At 42.9% G+C, this 15,117-nt stretch overlaps 1 pseudogene; it reads right to left on the bottom strand.

Annotated features, from left to right (window-relative positions):
• LOC115459562 overlaps positions 1-15,117 on the bottom strand; it is a 205,410-nt pseudogene that overhangs the window by 90,564 nt on the left and 99,729 nt on the right.

The raw sequence follows: 15,117 nt of genomic DNA, 5'->3' as shown, positions 1-15,117 counted from the left end.
TGGAGCTCCTGGCACCATGGTCGAAGAGGATCAATGATGATGCTTCTTGGCCTTCGCCGAAGCATATCACAGAGGCTCCTCTGTGCCGATGAGGACGACGTCAAATCCACACATTGCCTCAGGGTCAGGTCCAACAATGGACTGTCCCGGGGGCCCTGAACAGCAGTAGGCCTTGAGGCAGGTGGAGACCCACTTAATGCTTCACTACTCCCAGTGTCTAAGCAGCCATGCTTACCGATGTTCTTGATGCCGGTGCTACACTCAACATCAATGCAGATGCTGACGTCGAGGAACCAGACTTGGCTCCAAAAATCGTCTCTTGTTGAGCCTCTCTGGAAACCTGGGTCCTTTTCTTCATTCAAAGACACAGTTAGTGGAGCTGTGGTCAGGCCCAAGACACTGCAGAGACCAAGATATGGTGTATTTTACAAAGACTCTCCGATTGCACCAGGTACAGCACTTGAAACCACTGGGAACTTTCGTGGACATGGAAGGAAAAACTTCATCTGCTAAATTAAACGATGCAATGGTGCCTGAAAAACAGGAAAGGCACAGAAAAAGAAAGGGAAAGTTCGTGACTGAAGTCAAGGCCTAAAAGTGGCCTGATGATGACGGAAAATAAAAGGAAACTTAAAATCAGGTAAGATCACTAAAAAATTAAAGGAAACTTAAAGGAAGGAGGTTCCAACAATAAGAACACAATAAATGATGAAAAAATAAATGAAAAATAGCCAAAAGGCACAAAAAAATCTCTCTAGGACCGAGCAATGCAAGTAGACGATAAAAAAACACACCTTCTGCTCACCATGGAAAAAGAAGAACTGAGGAAACTGCGCTCTCACGATGCGCTCCACAAAGATCTCATTTAGCTTTGGTAAATTCCAGAGCAGGCAACGCGGGTCGACGTCACCCACTTTTGAGAATTATAAGCCTGCTTGTCCTCAGAGAAAGGCATCTACTTTTCCTTATAGACTAATAACATACAGTGTCAAAAATGCACCTATATTATAGGTGTAATCACTTACACAGCAATAGAGCTGGTGTTAATTGTTATGCTTAGATTTTTTTTTTAAATCATGCGTAAGCTATAGTAATTTATAAGAAACATGTAAATGTGTACCCCGCCCAAAAGCCACATGTGAATGCCCACCTGTAAAGTGTGCGCCATCACATCAAGGCGTGTACTTAAAGAATACTGCTTAGCCAGGAACTGCTCATTTACATGAATAAGGGTTCACATGTACATGTAAATGGCTTGAATACCTGAATTTATTTGCATTCTTACCACCTAAATTTAGGTGACACCTTAAAGAATTATCCCCATACATTGTAGAACCAATTGATTTCTCCTCTAAACTCTTGCATCCATCTAATTCTGTCTGATGAGATAAAATACTTTTTGGAGGAAGGGAAGAGTCTTTTCTCCCCTCCTACACTAGCATTCTCTCTATATTGTTTGATGGATTCTCCGGACAACACAGGTTCCTCTTCACTGGATGAGGACTATAGAAGAACTCTAACTGCACTGGTCTCCACTGACAATACATACTGCAGCTGAATAATGGGATTGGCCCAGAACACTAATCCTTCAGATCACAGTGTATCTGTAATCAAAGATATACAGGCTCAAATACAAGCATGTATCGCATATGTGTGCATACAAACTGGGTATACAAGGAACAAATTTGTAAAGCTTTTTCCATGTGTAAAGCATGTTATATATGTAGTAAATGGCCCTCATAAAATTGAATGGAGTGTTCATGCTAGTAGGTGCACTGCAAGGTTGCACCCACTTTTATGCCATCTGTGGTTAGGCATAGTTTAGGTAGAGTTGCAAATTACAAATATCTTATAAAATATGTGCATGCATACATTTACACCTTTGGAGCAGGTTACTGAATGAGAGAAAGTATATAAAAATTGGGGTTTGCAAATCAGAATTAATTCTACAATATAAAACCAATGTGCACTCCCCAGAGTTGACTTATATTGTTCCATATTTGACCATGTCAAAATGGATGGTTCGTTCTATTTGTTGACACTAGCATGTTTTAAATCTGCATTCAGAATTTAAAATTCACACTATTATTGCATATTAGGGAAGTAAGAATGTGGAGGAATCTGAAACAAATTTGAGAATGTTCGATCTATGTCATCCAAGATGGGTCACTACCTGTATGGCCATTGTCAATGGTGCACTTTCACCAAAGAGGTAGATTGGTGGCAGTGTCCAAAAGGTTAACACTACAGTCATAATTAATTGTTGACTGATTTTAACTCAGACTATGTCATTTATATTATAATATGCCCATGTGATTTAACATATGTAGGGCAAACTTCATCTTGGATCCTGGACTGCAGTGGAGGGGGACCACTGCTGCCTAGGACCACTAATATGGGTCATCTACATACCAGGTAGGTCCCTGGGGAGAGGGTGGAGGAGGGGAGGGCTCTAGGAGATTTAAACTTTTGTATCCAAGACGAGGTTTTGTGTGGGAGGATTGGAACACTGGGGGGGTCCAAGAGGGGCATCAGAACATGGGGAGGGGTCAGGTGACAGCTTGATATGGGCTCAGAACTCTTGATGTGGGGAGGGAGGTGTCAGGTGACAGCTTGAGCCAATATAAACCCTATATACTGTAGCTTGAGCCAATATAAACCCTATGTTGCTATTTCACAACATAGATATCCATGTGCTACCAAGTAGATGTTTAGGTGCCTGCTTTCCCCATCTATATTTTACAACGTTGTTTACATTCTAAAATAGAAGTTCCAGCTGCATGTAGCTCGCTCATAGATGTCCACTTCACAATGTATTTTAGAACAGGCTCTATGTTGGCAGATCCTGTTCTAAAATATTAGCAGAACTTCAAACATCCCAGCCTGAGCATCTCATTTCCAATTTAAATGTCCTTTCTAAAATGCCAATGAATAAAAGAGGCCAATGAATAATGCAAACAAAATGCCAGAACTTACATCCGCAGTCTTCAAAATCTTTTGTTTCAGTTTGCTTCTCATCGTCGTACATCTTTACGAAATTGTCAATGCTGTCTATATATTTTTGATAGGATTTAGAATCAGACACAGTGAAGGAAATTTCTGTCTTAGATGCTCGGGGCACCTGAGTGAGTCCTGGTAGAATGGAAAAAGAAAATTCATTAATAATGATTGTTGGTATCAAAAATACTTCCTAAAAAGAGGTTTATTTATAGTACTCAGGTCATAATCTAAACCAATTTTTTTTCACTATTTGTTAAACAGGGGCCACACTGGCAAAAAAAAAACCCAAAAAACAAAAACCTCACTGTAACAGGACAAAGTTGCTAGTGCACAGCAACCTGGGCAATGAGGTAGGGAAAGGTTCCTTTCAAATTATGCAGACAGTACTCAGAGCAACATGTATAATGAAAATGAAGTTACCCCAAACTCTCTCTCCCATGCTAGTGAACCCTCCCCAGCACTTTCCCCCAGTCAGCTACCAATATCCAGATTTCTTCACCTTCCCTGGACCACCTTTTCCAGCACGGCATGGCTCTCAGTGAGTTTGAGACATACGAAAGGAAATTCTATAAATTGACACCTAAAGATAGGTGCCAATTGTGCGCATAAGTTATAGAATAATAGCTGTATGACAATTATGTATGTAAGTGCTAGGTGCTATTCTATAACATATGTGCCAAAGTCGCTTAGCATGTAACTGCAAACCTGGGTGGAGTATAAGTGGGTCATGGGTATGTCTCTGAGATACTCGCATAACTTATAGAATATTATAAGTTATGCACACTTCAGGGCACAATTAGGCACCAACAGTTACAACTTCCATTGACTTAGCATTAACTGTTGGCACCTAACCTTAGGCACACCAATGCCAACTTACACTAGTATTCTATAACATAATCCTGGTGCTAAGCATATGGCATTGGGGCACCTAGAATGCAGGAGTTCATGTGTATTTCCTGGTACCTACAGTGGGAGCAGCCACTTTACATGTAACCTTGATCTCGCCGCATACACTCCAGGCACCAGCTACCTCATCGCGGGTTAGGGGGTACCCGAGACCAGGGCCACAAAGATAGTCCAAATCCAGTGTAAAATCCAAGAAACCTTCTTGGTCACATAACCTGAGCTGGGCGCAGGCTGGGCCAGATTAAAATCCGGTAGGCCATAGGATATTAAGCCAGGGCTTTTACTCATTATACACTTTGCACGCTTTTCTCTGTTAGTACTGAAAGTAAGTAGATTCCCACTCTCATACAAAGAAAAATGCTCCAATCCAAGGTTTTATGCAGAATAACCAGAACTTTACTGAAGAATTCTGCAACAAGCAGTTTAAATCCTGTTTAGAGATAAAGAGTTCAATTTTATAATCCTACAGTAAGTATATATTTGCAGCACTTGTGCAGGAAGCAGATCTTCGTTTGGATCAGATCTCCCTGTGTGTTCACACTCTCCTCCAAAGGAGTACCTCTCCAGGCTGCCACCTTTGGTTCTGAACAGTTCTTTCCTATTCTTGCTCCCAGGCTGGGATCTCCTATTTCCCACCTGGAGCACTCCTCTACTACACAGTTAATGCTTCACTAACAGAAACCTCCTCTTTGGTCAGCCTTAGTTTCTTGAACCCATCCAGGACAACACCCCCCCCCCCCCCCTTCTCAAGGGTCCTGGCAGGGGTAAAGGCAACCAAAGAACTTGTGCAAACCCCAACAACATTTATTAAATCCTAACTCCTCCCCTACTGTCCATTCAACAACCAAGAACATTCCCTCTCCAACTTACACAGGAACCCACCCCGTTGGGCTGCATCGTCTACCACCAACAACCTTAGAACCCTCCCCTCAGTAACTCTGGAGGGTCCCACATTCTGACTCTTAGTAATCCCCATTATAGTGTGTGTGGGGGAGAGGGTTACATACAAATGACATATGCTGACAGATTTTACAAACAAATATGTTTAAGCGTTGCCAATTAAGCAGGGAGGCTACAATTTTGGGGGGAGGACATAATGATGGATAAGGAGAATTACTCCCTTTATTGTGTCAAGCTTTGGGTAAAATGAGTATTTTTTAAAAGATCTGTGTGACAAGCTGGTGCAAACCCCAACAGGGGAATACATGTGTAGATTTTTGACCCATGCAAGTCACAGCCAAACTATGCCCCCCAGTGATCTACTTGTGTAAATAGCAGCTTTCTGAAATCACTATAAGGCTTATTTTCAAAAGAGAAGGACGCCCATCTTTCGACACAAATTGGAAGATGGGCGTCCTTCTCACAGGGTCGCCAAAATCGGCATAATCGAAAGCCGATTTTGGGCGTCCCCAACTGCTTTCCGTCGCAGGGACAACCAAAGTTCCCAGGGGTGTGTCGGAGGCATAGCAAAGGCGGGACTTGGGTGTGCCTAACACATGGGCGTCTTTGACCCATAATGGGAAAAAAAAGGGCATCCCTGACGAGCATTTGGACGACTTTACCTGGTCCAGTTTTTCTTACGATCAAGGCCCAAAAAGGTGCCTGAACTAACCAGATGACCACTGGAGGGAATTGGGGATGACCTCCCCTTACTCCCCCAGTGGTCACTAACCCCCTCCCACCCTCAAAAAAGAACTTTAAAAAATGTTGTGCCAGCCTCTATGCCATACCCAGCTCCATCGCAGCAGTATGCAGGTCCCTGGAGTAGTTTTAGTGGGTGCAAAGCACTTCAGGCAGGTGGACCCAGGCCCATCCCCCCATACCTGTTACACTTGTGGTGGTAAATGTGAGCCCTCCAAAACCCACCAGAAACCCACTGTACCCACACCTAGGTGCCCCCCTTCACCCGTAAGGGATACGGTAGTAGTGTACAGTTGTGGGTAGTGGGTTTTGGGGGGTTGGTGGTCTCAGCACACAAGGTAAGGGAGCTATGTACCTGGGAGCTTTTTCTGAAGTCCACTGCAGTGCCCCCTAGGGTGCCCGGTTGGTGTCCTGGTATGTCAAGGGGACCAGTGCACTATGAATGCTGGCTCCTCCCATGACCAAATGGCTTGGATTCGGTTGTTTCTGAGATGGGCGTCCTTAGTTTCCATTATCGCCGAAAATCAGAAACGACCAAGTCTAAGGACAACCATCTCTAGGGACGACCTAAATGTCAAGATTTGGGCATCCCCGACCGTATTATCGAAATGAAAGACGGATGCCCATCTTGTTTCGATGATACACGTTTCCCCACCCCTTCGCCGGGACATCCTGCGAGGACATCCTCAGGAAAACTTGGGTGCACCTTTCGATTATGCCCCGCCACGTATACATATACAGTGGTGGAAATAAGTATTTGATCCCTTGCTGATTTTGTAAGTTTGCCCACTGACAAAGACATGAGCAGCCCATAATTGAAGGGTAGGTTATTGGTAACAGTGAGAGATAGCACATCACAAATTAAATCCGGAAAATCACATTGTGGAAAGTATATGAATTTATTTGCATTCTGCAGAGGGAAATAAGTATTTGATCCCCCACCAACCAGTAAGAGATCTGGCCCCTACAGACCAGGTAGATGCTCCAAATCAACTCGTTACCTGCATGACAGACAGCTGTCGGCAATGGTCACCTGTATGAAAGACACCTGTCCACAGACTCAGTGAATCAGTCAGACTCTAACCTCTACAAATGGCCAAGAGCAAGGAGCTGTCTAAGGATGTCAGGGACAAGATCATACACCTGCACAAGGCTGGAATGGGCTACAAATCCATCAGTAAGACGCTGGGCGAGAAGGAGACAACTGTTGGTGCCATAGTAAGAAAATGGAAGAAGTACAAAATGACTGTCAATCGACAAAGATCTGGGGCTCCACGCAAAATCTCACCTCGTGGGGTATCCTTGATCATGAGGAAGGTTAGAAATCAGCCTACAACTACAAGGGGGGAACTTGTCAATGATCTCAAGGCAGCTGGGACCACTGTCACCACGAAAACCATTGGTAACACATTACGACATAACGGATTGCAATCCTGCAGTGCCCGCAAGGTCCCCCTGCTCCGGAAGGAACATGTGACGGCCCGTCTGAAGTTTGCCAGTGAACACCTGGATGATGCCGAGAGTGATTGGGAGAAGGTGCTGTGGTCAGATGAGACAAAAATTGAGCTCTTTGGCATGAACTCAACTCGCCGTGTTTGGAGGAAGAGAAATGCTGCCTATGACCCAAAGAACACCGTCCCCACTGTCAAGCATGGAGGTGGAAATGTTATGTTTTGGGGGTGTTTCTCTGCTAAGGGCACAGGACTACTTCACCGCATCAATGGGAGAATGGATGGGGCCATGTACCGTACAATTCTGAGTGACAACCTCCTTCCCTCCGCCAGGGCCTTAAAAATGGGTCGTGGCTGGGTCTTCCAGCACGACAATGACCCAAACATACAGCCAAGGCAACAAAGGAGTGGCTCAGGAAGAAGCACATTAGGGTCATGGAGTGGCCTAGCCAGTCACCAGACCTTAATCCCATTGAAAACTTATGGAGGGAGCTGAAGCTGCGAGTTGCCAAGCGACAGCCCAGAACTCTTAATGATTTAGAGATGATCTGCAAAGAGGAGTGGACCAAAATTCCTCCTGACATGTGTGCAAACCTCATCATCAACTACAGAAGACGTCTGACCGCTGTGCTTGCCAACAAGGGTTTTGCCACCAAGTATTAGGTCTTGTTTGCCAGAGGGATTAAATACTTATTTCCCTCTGCAGAATGCAAATAAATTCATATACTTTCCACAATGTGATTTTCCGGATTTAATTTGTGATGTGCTATCTCTCACTGTTACCAATAACCTACCCTTCAATTATGGGCTGCTCATGTCTTTGTCAGTGGGCACACTTACAAAATCAGCAAGGGATCAAATACTTATTTCCACCACTGTATGCAATCTACACATGAAAATGTTAGTATTTACATGTGGAGATGCTTTTAAAATAAAGGCCATAATGTCGATACTCGTTCACTCTTTGCACAGTCTAATGAAAATAATGCAGAAGTTCGTACACTGCATGGCCCAGACTCTCTGGGAGCCATGTAGTCCTGATTGCAGTGCCATCAGCAAGCCTCCAGAGAATGTGAGGGGAGTGTGTTCACTGGAGGATGAGAGTAAGGGCTTGACCTAAAGTCAATGATGAAACACTGCTCTAGGTCTTGTCCACATTTAACAAAACAAAAGATTGAAAACTGAATCTACATTTTGCAAACTAATATACTGCAGTGATTTAAGGTAATTTTCAAAAAAATACAATGAAGGAAGTGGAAGCCGTATGTATGTGTGGAATTTCTTAAGTTTAAATCAGTTTAGCTATTTACTACACCACCTTTTGTTGTGCAATGCAATATTTTTTAACTTCAGGTTTTGTTTTTTTAAAGAGTATTTCATCCTTATCAGATCAAAATCATTTCCAGTAGGGAAGTATGATGCCTATGCCTCACAAGCCCTTTACGCTCATCTCCCCATCCTTTTCCTAGTTTGGACCTGATCAGTGGATTTTCATAAACATTATCATGCCTTAATTAGAATGCACTGAGCCAACCCCTAAGCACTTTTTTACATAAGCTGAAAAGCATTAAACAATTAAATTGTCATACTGTTTCTTCTTTGAGCAATGCCCTTAGATATTTGTGGGTTTCCAAGAGTAAATATGATCAGAACAGCAAATGCTGGCTATATTTTAGTTAGTTCATTGCACTTGATATACTGATATACTGCCTACATTTCCATATCAAGGCAGTTCACAATAGTAAAAATACCATAAAAGACGCATAAGCAGGAACACTGTTCAGTACAACATGAGAGCTACAGCAATCCAACAAAAGAGAGAAAATGGAAAGGGGGGGGGAGTGATACAAGCAGGGCTGGCAACATCATAACACAAGGGACCAGCTCTATGGAATCCATTAATTCTCCTACTCCACTCTCCAAAAGGAAGACCAAACAGCCAGGTTTTCATACTTGTCCTGAAGTGCTGATTAGAGAATGACACGGGGACAAAATTTGTCCCCATCCCCACCCCGTCTCCATGGGTTTTGTCTCTGTCCCCACCCCATCCCTGCAGGCCCTGTCTCCATTACATAGTAACATAGTAGATGACGGCAGAAAAAACCCTGCACGGTCCATCCAGTCTGCCCAACAAGACAAACTCATATGTGTATACCTTACCTTGATTTGTACCTGCCTTATTCAGGGCACAGACCGTTCAAGTCTGCCCAGCAGTATTTCCCGTCTCCCATCACCGGCTCTGGCACAGACCGTATAAGTCTGCCCTCCACTATCCTCGCCTCCCAACCACCAACCCCTCTTCCCCCCCACCTGCTCCACCACCCAATTTCGGCTAAGCTTCTGAGGATCCATTCCTTCTGCACAGGATTCCTTTATGCATATCCCACGCATGTTTGAATTCCGTTACCGTTTTCATCTCCACCACCTCCCGCGGGAGGGCATTCCAAGCATCCACCACCCTCTCCGTGAAAATATACTTCCTGACATCTTTCCTGAGTCTGCCCCCTTCAATCTCATTTCATGTCCTCTCGTTCTACCGCCTTCCCATCTCCGGAAAAGATTTGTTTGCGGATTAATATCTTTCAAATATTTGAACGTCTGTATCATATCACCCCTGTTCCTCTTTTCCTCCAGGGTATATATGTTCAGGTCAGCAAGTCTCTCTTCATACGTCTTGGAATGCAAATCCCGTACCATTCTCATAGCTTTTCTTTGCACCGCTTCCATTTTTTAACATCCTTCGCAAGGTACGGCCTCCAAAACTGAACACAATACACCAGGTGGGGGCTCACCAACGACTTGTACGTCTCCATTCCCGTCCCATCCCCGCAGGCCCTGTCTCTGTCCCACCCTGTTCCCGCAGGTTCTGTCCCTGTCCCCAGCCCATCCCCGTGGGCTCTGTTTCATCTGCAGAATCCTCAAACACTTATGATTTTATATTTAAATCTTTTTATTAAAGTATGAAAAGGAACAATATGCTGTGCAACTGTTGTGTATAAATTACAAATAGAAAATAACAACTAGTAGCTTTAATAACCCTCCCACCACCAACAACCTGTACCCTTCCAACCCCCAAAATAGCTGACTTCTACTACTCCAAGGAATCCTAATCCACCCTGTTAAATTATCCAGGGGTACAAAATACAATCTAGCTCTCCTGTCTTCCACAGTCCCTCCTGCAGTAGAAGATGTCTTCTCAGATGTGCTGGTAACAGGATGTACTGGATCCCCCATGCAAATTTTGTTAGCTGTGGCTAGCATGTTTGCTTGCTTTTCCAAAAATTAAAAATATTATCGTCTGCCTCAATCAAACATAAATAATAGTCCAGTTCATTAACAAGCTTCAAAGTAGAAAGTGATACAGGGACAAGGTTTGTCTCCCTCCTCACGGGCTCTGTCCTCATCCCCGCCCCATTCCTGTGAGATCTGTCTCCGCCCCGTTCCCACGGACTCTGTCCCCGTCCCCATTCTTGCGGTTACTGCAGATCCCCGTTCCCATGTCATTCTCTAGTGCTGATAAAAAGGTTCAAAGAAACAAAAGCACAAGGTGCCTTCAAGAAGGTTCAAGCCAGAAGAAAAGAAACATTGAATTCCAAGTGGTAGGGGCCAAATGAAAGAGAAAAAGTAGAGCAACAAATAGACTCAAGTGAGCTTTAGTAAATGGCAAAATAGACAGAAAGTTAGCCTGAGAAGACCTGAGAGTACGGGACGAGACATAGATCTAATGAAATTTGGAAGAAATACAGTGATAAGTAAAAGTAGGATTTTGAAACGAGCACATTATGATACCAGCAACCAATGTTGCTCTTTTAGTAGCAGGAATAACATAATCATGCCTTTTAACATTATATAGCAGTCTGACAGCAGTACTTTTGGACACGTTTAATCTGACATAGTTTAGTACCCAACAAATGGAGTTTATGATAATCAATTTGATTTAGAATTAGTGTGTAGATTAGTATCAATGAGCATGAAGCAGTTAGATACTATTCTGTGTGAGCATGAGGTCATTTTGTACACTGATGTTTTAAGCAGCTTCCATGTGACCCCTGAAAGGAACCACTGTTGCCTAGCTGAAAGTACAGTTTGTGATTGATGTGTAGGGCATGTGTATAACTGTGTGCCATATAAATGTCTGAAACAATGCACAGTGGATACAGCATGAAACAAAGTAGAACATTAAAATAAATTATAAGAGGTCTTTAGTTGTTTCTGTTGCTAGCCAGATGCTAAAGCTATTTATAAGGGACTGGGTTTACTGGTAAGACCATATTATGTTGTTTTTAATGTGTAAAATTCAATAAAAATGTTTGAACATAAAAAAATAATGAGCAACAGTTAGATCTGACAGAATAAAACCAGGAAGAGTCCTCCACAGAACAGCAGGTCTTGATATAAGCCCTCTCTGAGCAGTCAAGGAGACATCAAGAAACAGAACAGTAAAGGTCAAATTGTTTTCTAGTTTAACCAGAATTTTGATGAGGGCACTCTTGACTTGTATACATTTCATTTATATGGTGACAGCTTATAATCAGTGACACAGTGATACTCTCTATAGCTCTGAATGTAATTGGTTGCAGGAGGCTACTGTGGTATACATATGACACTATATGAAAGGGAATATGGCAGATAATAGGAAAATACTGGATACCTGGCATAATGGATCTGGTTACCAATTAGGAAAGAGGAGAGAAAGGGTAGTAGCAAAACACAAAATCGCTTACCTACAACAGGTGTTCTCTGAAGACAGCACTTGACCAGTCACACATGGGTCACACGACCAGGCTCATCACTAGAACCTGCAGCTCATGGACTCTGTCAGCTATGGTGACCGCTACCAAAAATGTGATCTTCCAACTCTGCTTGAGCCCACAAGCATCAAGCAGCTCAAAGGGGGGATCTCATCAGCTGGGAACAAACCATACTGAAGTTCCACGGGAATTCAGGAGGCTTGATGGCGCCGGGACTGGGACTGAGGTGCGGCATGCAGTTGAACAGAGCATGCGCTTGTCCGACGTGCACTTAAATGGAGTGCACTGTACTTTGAAGGTTTATACCCGTATGTGTGTGATGACTTGTAACCACTCACCTCCACCTACCCTCCTCTCCTCTTTCCTCTACACATTAATTGATTTGCTTGCTTTATTGTTTGTCTATTAGATTGTAAGCTCTTTGGGCAGGGACTGTCTTTCTTCTATGTTTGTGCAGCGCTGTGTATGCTTTGTAGCGCTATAAAAATGCTAAATAGTAGTAGTAGTAGTAGTAGTAGTTGATGGAAGCCCTGCATGAACATGACAAAATAGGTTTTCTTCTGTATCTTAGTGACAGGAGTCAACTACATCCCAGATGAACCATAACAGCAAATTTTTAGGTCAGAATTTGAAAGCTGTAGGAAGTATCAAGCAGCAATTGAATGAGAACAAGCAGATCTGGGGCTTTTTCCTCACATTATATAGCATATTTCCTCCATTTGTAACCATAAATCCTCCTGGAAACTTTCCTTCTAAAAGCTAAAGGATGTGAGATACACTATTGGAGAACCTGAAAGACTGTATTACATCCCCCCTCAACATTCAACTTTAGGGGCCACAGAATGGAAGCTGAAGTGCACTCCATGAATTTGTGAGATCATATTTGAGGAAGTTCCCAACTTACTGGTTTCATATGGGACAAATCAGCCACAAGAAAGTTATGAAGATTCTGTGTTTTGTTTAGATTTTGACCATCAGAAGTATGGAAAGATATGTGTACAGAAGACCTATCCCCCAATAAAGGAAAAAGGCACCTGCTTGGAACAGGAAACTGAAACCTTTCGGTTCTGGTCTGTTTCAAAGATTTATCTGAGGAATTCCTGACTCAAGAAATATCCAACTATTTGCTACATCCTAATCCAGGGACCATTAATGGGGGATCAAGTAATTCTGGCAAATAGAGTTAGCTGGCACTTGATCCCCCATTAATGGTCCCTGGATTAGGTCAATGGCTCTTAAGCTTGGCACTTGATGGATGGACCAGTTTCATTCATTAATAATTTCCCAGCACAGGAGGACGGAGCCTGTTCATCCCTAATTGTTCAGGTAGAACATGCCTGAATTATTTTTTACTAGGACAATTTTGGTGATCACCTGACTGCTGATAGTCTTTAGTGTAGAGAACTGCCTATAGCTCCAGTAAATTGATGTGGCACCTTTTTCTGAAAAGACCAAGACCCTGGGCATAATGGCAAAATATAGTGACTGCAGTAGCCAAGTAGTGTTCTCCATATGTTCTACTGTTCTTACCCAAGATGTAATTTTGACCAGCCATTCATTCAAGTAGGGAAATGCATAGATCCCTACAGTGACTCCTACACATTTTGAGGGCAATTTTTTATACTTGAGAAGGGAGATTACAGGTCTGTTGACACGCCTGCAAGCTAATTTAAAGTGGAAACTTGCGATGGAGTTTCCTTTAAAAAATCAGCTGGTGCATCAGTGCTTCAGGGATCTCTACCTCAGGTGAAGCCCTTTGCATATTTCCCCAAGTGAATATCCACAGTGCTGAACTGAGGCCAAAGGGCACTGTTACTTGAGATCTCCTACTAGAGATCTAAGATATATCCCAGACACAGAAAATATCTCCATATGGTTTTATTAGATCCAGAGAAAGTAGCCAGTCTTATTTTAATAGAAGGGAATGATGGAACTTAGTAACCATCTTCAAATACTACTACTACTACTACTACTATTTAGCATTTCTATAGCGCTACAAGGCATACGCAGCGCTGCACAAACATAGAAGAAAGACAGTCCCTGCTCAAACAGCTTACAATCTAATATTCCTTTTTCTGAAATTTATTCATGGCCTTTTGATTCAGGGATGAGATAGAATACTCCTGTTTTTAAGAGGAGTAGAATGTACCTGGAATATAATCTCTGTATTTTCTCCTGTGCTGGGATAGGTTTCACTCTTCTGTAAGAGAGATTTGATTTCCCATCTGAGGAAGTCCTGCAGTTGAGCCAGCTTTAATCCTCTTTGGGTGGGTAATAGGCAGTAATGCGTAGTTATCTGACAATCCAGAGGGGTGCAGTCATTAAATTAACAAAGGACCAATGGTTTATAAAACACCTCTATCTTCTCTCTTCAGGAAGATCTTCTAGAATAAGACTAGTATTCTGGATACCTCCTATGTTTTTGACTAGCTGGCTGTCTTAGAGTTTCTTGGATCACAATGGCAAGGCCTTGATCTCAGTTGCTTTGGGGTATGAAGATACTGGGATGCAATTCTTCTGAGGAAAAGATGGTTTCCTACAGGGTCCATGTGAAACTTCAGAGATCTGGAGGGTAGTCAGAAAGTATGGCAACAGATCAGGTCTGAAGAGTGTTAAAACAGGTATACCTAGTTCCAACGGATCCTTGATTTAACTCAGAAGAGATTTTTGCCACTGCAAAAATCATATCTGAGAGCCTTTCCAGTGCATGTTACAAATGCCTAGGCTTGCTGCTAGGAAATTCTACAACATTGATACCAGTGGCAGAGACTGTTGATGATGTTCAAAAGCATCATAGCTTGAGTGAATTGAATGTTTTTTATACTGTTTACACCAGGTAACATGACCCAGCCCATTTCTCTTCCGAGGAAACCCTTGAATTCCTAGGCTCCTTTCAGGATTATGTACTAATTACTGCACATATAGATTTTTTTTCCCAAAATATTTTCTATTAAACTATCTTCTACTGGTATAACCCTTATGAGTCTGCATGAACATCTCACTATATCTTGAAGACAAGATTTAACAACCAGTCTAACAAGAGGAGGACGGGAAGGTGAAGAGGGACTTGGGGTGGCGGTATTCCCCAAAGGTGGCACCACACAGCCACCACACCCCAGGCTACAATGAACTAAGATAGCAACAGGAGCCAGCAGCCACAATATCAGGAGCATAATTTGAGATGTCCATCCATCTGCTGGAGATAGAGACTACTGGATGAGCTAGGAGCATGATGTCCCATATACCACTTCATCTCAGTGTCTTTGTCTCCACCTGCTGGTAGATGGACATAACCCACAAGTCTCTGGATACAGCTGCATGGCTGGCACTACGGAAGTCTATTGCTTTAACCTACAGCTGATCTTTTG

Source organism: Microcaecilia unicolor, unplaced genomic scaffold, assembly GCF_901765095.1.
Source record: "Microcaecilia unicolor unplaced genomic scaffold, aMicUni1.1, whole genome shotgun sequence".
In the NCBI taxonomy this organism is placed as follows: domain Eukaryota; kingdom Metazoa; phylum Chordata; class Amphibia; order Gymnophiona; family Siphonopidae; genus Microcaecilia; species Microcaecilia unicolor.
The sequence above is the reverse complement of the archived record's forward strand: the minus strand, read 5'-3'. Positions and strand labels throughout refer to the sequence as shown.